Source organism: Lissotriton vulgaris, chromosome 1_2, assembly GCF_964263255.1.
Source record: "Lissotriton vulgaris chromosome 1_2, aLisVul1.2, whole genome shotgun sequence".
Classification (NCBI taxonomy): domain Eukaryota; kingdom Metazoa; phylum Chordata; class Amphibia; order Caudata; family Salamandridae; genus Lissotriton; species Lissotriton vulgaris.
In genome coordinates this window covers 223,214,522-223,219,560 of record NC_141686.1, presented here as the reverse complement: position 1 = coordinate 223,219,560, position 5,039 = coordinate 223,214,522, and positions in this window count along the sequence as shown.

The following is a 5,039-nucleotide window of genomic DNA, read 5'->3' as shown; positions in this document are numbered from 1 at the left end:
GCCAGCCGATCGAAGTGCTCGGGTAGGGGTGTATCTGTGGAGCAGAGAGGCAATGAAGGAGGGGCCTTGGTTGCCAAGTGCTAGGTAGGTAGTACAGCCCACCTTGAAGAGACTACGCTGGACTACAGGTAGCCAGTGTAAACTTCTCAGAAGCGGTTTCACAGAGCAGGAACTAGGCTGCCGAAAGACCAGCCTGGAGGCCTGGTTTTAAGCAAGTTGGAGTTGGTGAACTGATAAAGAGGAATCCCAATATAAAGAGAGTTCGCATAATCAATGCGAGACACTACTAGAGCGAATGTGACGTAGACCACGGCACCATGGGTAAGGAATCTGCTAATCAATCTGATGCGGCGTAGGTGGAAGAAGCACGCCGACATCACGGATTTGATTTGATGTTTCATGGACAGATCCTTACTGATGGTAACGCCAAAACTCTTAGCCGAGTTTGCTGGGCGGGGAGCACAGCCCAGCGTGCGCGGCCAGAAGATGGAATTCCAGGAATTGTTCAAAGGTCCAGTGAGCCTCAGCTCAGTTTTGTCTGGATTAAGCTTGAGCTGATTAGCACTCATCCAGCAGCTAATGAACATCATTGTGTTCTGGAAGTTCTCAATTGAGGCGGGGGAGGAGTCAATATCGAAGATGAGCTGCAGGTCATCTGCCTAATTGAAGATGACCACTGGTTTCTCCCTAAGTTTGGCAATCAATGGGAGGATGTAAAGATTAAATAATAAGGGGGACAATGAGGAGCCTTGGGGGACCCCACAAGTAAGGTCCTTTGCCTCAGACGTAAAAGGGCCAAGACGAAATGCCTGCTTGCGGTGTTGCAAGAATGAAGCATGCCACCTAAGCGGGGTGCCCCTGATGCCGGCGTGCTCGATCCGCTGAATAAGAATGGAGTGATCAACGGTATCGAACGCCACTGACAAGTCAAGGAGCACCAAAGCCTGGGAGATGTTTTGATCCGCCCCCCTTTCTGAGTTCATCATGTACTGCCACCATGGCCGACTCGGTAGAGTGCTGGGGTCTAAAACCTGCCTGATGCTGGTCTAGGAAGGTATACACCCGTTACAACGCATCTTTTACTCCGCACTACCATTACAACGCGACTTTTACAATGCATACCATTACAACGCATTGCGCTGGGGGGCGCTCTAGGATAGGGAATAAGTATAATTTACTATCCAACACCTTCCCTAGGGTCCACAGGGACTGGAGTTAGAATAGTAAATTATACTTACCACTATCCAGCACCTCAAAGCTCTATGCGTTGTAATGGTATGCGTTGTAATGGTCGCGTTGTAACGGTAGGTAGTTGTAATAGTATGCGTTGTAACGTCATACATCCATCTAGGAATTCTGAACTTTCAATGAAGGAGCCAAGGCAGCTGGAGACATGAGCCTCCAGTAGTTTACCCAGGAAGGGAAGCAGGGATATTGGCCAAAAGTTACTGAGGATGGCTGGGTCCGCCCCAGGTTTTTTAAGGATAGGTGTAACAATTGCTGATTTAAAGGAGCAGGGGACCGTACCTTGGCTGAGGGAATTTTTGAGCCGGGAGAGGGGGACCTCAGGGAGGCCAAGAAAAACCTGGCGAGTAATGTGGGTAGGGCAGCTAACAGAGGGAGAGCCTGAGCGAACTATGCAGAGGAGCGGAGGAAAGGTATCTTTTGTGACTGGGGGGAAGTTCAACAAGGAAACGGAATTTATTGGGGGACACCCTGAGTCGAATCCCGGGTCAGGTTTAGGAATGCTTGCTTTAATAAGAACTATCTTCTCAACGAAGTAATTGCTGAGGGAGTCACAGAGGGGCTGAGAGAACAAGGGAGTCATTGTGATCCGGCCAGGGTTAGCAAGTTCATCCACTATCGTGAAAATCTCCCTCGATTTATTTGAAGAGTTAAGAATTTTTCTGCGAGAAATACTGCATTTTGGCAGCAAGAATAGCAGCTTTGTATTCTTTCAAGGCCGACAGAAAGACCAGTTTCTCACAAGAACAGTAGTCGACCCTCCACTTGCGCTCTGCTTGCCGGAGGGCAAGTTTCATATTGGATAGGTCTTTGGTGAACCAACGCTGGGCATCGTGGGGGCGCTTTGTCCTAAGTCTCCTTAATGGGGCAAATGTGTCCCGGGCGTCTGCCAGACAGGTGTGGATATTATCAGCCTGAGCATGGATCGACAAGGGAAGACCAGCCACCCCAATCAAAGGAGGAATCGTTGTGGCCAGCGAGAGACAGAGTGAGGAGAGGTCAACTCGGCCCCAGTTGCGAATAGGTGGAGTATTACTGGGGCGTGCTGAGGTTATTGAGGACTTCAGAATAGCAAAGGAGATGAAGAAATGGTCTGACCAGGCACAAGGGGAGATCTGTACGTTAAGGATGTCCTGATTCAGTGACAACATCTGGTCGAGGATATGTCCCTTGACATGGGTCGGCGCGTAAATAAACTGGAGAAAATTAAGACCAGCTAGTAGTTCAATGAACTCCCTAGAGGGGCAACTTTCATGCAGAGCATTAGGCCAGTAGTTAATATCCCCAATTACGAGGATACTGGCGTGGTTTATTGCCAGTTCAGCTATAATGCTGCCAGAGTGGTGCAGGAAGAATGGAGTGTATATAGTAAATGTTATCTCTGCGCAATCCAATATATTCCTACTGTTGTACTGACTGGAGTCAGTAGGGTACATTTTAACCCTCCACAATCCAACACTTTCCCTACTGTTTAACTGACTGGAGTGGAAATAGTACATATTACCCATCTGCATTCAACACTTTCCCTTCAGTTGCACTGACTGGAGTGGAAATATTGAAATGTTCCCTCTCCGCAATACATCACTATCCTTTCTTTTACACTGACTGGAGTGGGAATAGTCACTCGTCTGCAGTCCAACACTTTCCAGACCGTTGCATTGAATGGAGCGGGACTATTACATTTTTCCCTCATATTTTCCCTACTGTTGCATTGACTTGAGTGGGAATAGTAAATTTTACCCCTCTGCAACCCAACACTTTTCCTAATGTTGCACCCAATGTTATATTGTAACACGTTTTATATTTATTGTAGTTAGAGTAGCAAATCTTCTTTTTGTGTGCTGTAATTATTTTTTCTATTGTTGTGTTATGTTAGGTGGAAGTACTTATTTTTAAATGTATTTAGTATAAAAAAATAATTATTTATTGTAGTGAGAAGTTGATATGTATTCCTAGAGAGTATGTTAGCAACCACACTGCCCCATTCTAATACAATTATAGCCGGGGATTTCAATGTAACTTTTGAACCTCTGAGTGCGGGTGATCTAGCAGGCACTGCTGAAGAGGATGCTAAATGGGACATCCCGCCTCTTAGTCTAGATCCAATTAAAAAATGGTCCCAGAATGCCATCCAGATCAATGCCCTTACTTTGGAATATAACTTAAGAGCTGTTAATGGGAGAACGTGCTCCGACTAAAATGGAGCAAACACTTTCAATCGATTATGTTCCCCTTCTAGGATAGATTACATCTTCTTGGATGTCCGATGATGGCGGGATTTGGTCGATATGATAGTTGTGCCCTCTCTAGATAGTGATCACAACCCACTCTGCCTACAATTAAATAATATTTGGCAGCTGTCTGAGTCTAAGCAATAACATTCCCTCTGAAGCAGAAGCTCCTGTAGTAGGGCTGAAGTCTTTCCTTCTAAACGTGCGATCCCTGCCCAAACATCAGCATGAGGTATGGGATCTGGTAAATTCTATCCAGCCAGACATATGTTTTATCACTGAATCCTGGATGAAACCCCACACCATTACAGCTGTAACAATGGGGGTCCCAATTGGATATAAGATTAAACATCTAGATAGAGAAGGGAAGACAGGCGGTGGTCTAGCAATTATACACAAGGATGATCTAAAGGTCACCATTTTCTCACAACATCAAAGTCTACAACTCGAAATTATGTTTTTTAAAATTGACCTCACTAGCCACACATTCTGGAAAGGAGCTCTGGTTTATCGCCCCCCAGGACCAAACCCAGATTTTCCCCTCCTCCTCCAAGAATTGCTAGCTCCCCAACTCAAATCCAATGAAGATTTTATTCTTCTAGGGGATTTTAACATTCATGTAGACCAACCAACATTACCTGAATCCTTCTCCCTTATCACTGACCTGTCAAATCTAGGTCTAGAGATAAAAAACCCTGGACCCACGCACAGTGGTGGCCACACGCTAGACCTTGTCCTCTCCAACTGTTCCAAGCTCACCTGCCTTCCAGCAAGAGAGATTATATGGACAGACCACTTTCTTCTAGAAATCTTGCTCTCAACTCCCAAAAGACCTACTAATAAAGGACCCTCCCTTCCGACTTGGCGCCGCCAATGGCATAAAATCCCCTTAAGCAACCCACAGGAAATTTGGGTACAACCCACCATACTAGCAGAAGACACAGTAGATACAGCACTGGCAAAACTCACAGGCTCAATCAAGCAAGCCATTGATACCCTGGCCCCTTTAAAACTATACAAAGAGTATCCCTCCTCTAAACAAGAAAGTTGGTATACTCAGGAGTTAAGGGAGGAAAAACAGAAATGTAGGCAAGCCGAGAAAAAATGGAGGGAACATAAGACCGAGGAGACTAGAGCGGTCTTCCATCTTGCTCAATCTAAATACTACAAAAACATCAGACAGGCTAGAAAAAATCGTCTTTTGCAACAGCTAGAAGAAGCTGCTAACTGTCCCAAGGAGCTTTTTAAAATCCTTCAAAACTTTGTCAAACCCGCCGCATGTGAGAGCTCTGAGGACTTCTCACAGTCCTTATGCGACGAGATATCATCTTTCTTTGAAAGTAAAATAAATACTATATATGAAAGAATAGTGGCTGCCAATAACAGCACAAGTGGCATCAATAAGATCACACCTCTAACCCCGCCTAAAAACAATGCACACCCAATATCATCCTTCCCCCTTATTGAAAGTACAGATCTCCCTCATCTCATTACTCACATCAAATCAGGATCTCCAAATGACCTCCTCTCTGCTAAGATGGTTCCTCCCCTGATCCCTCTCCT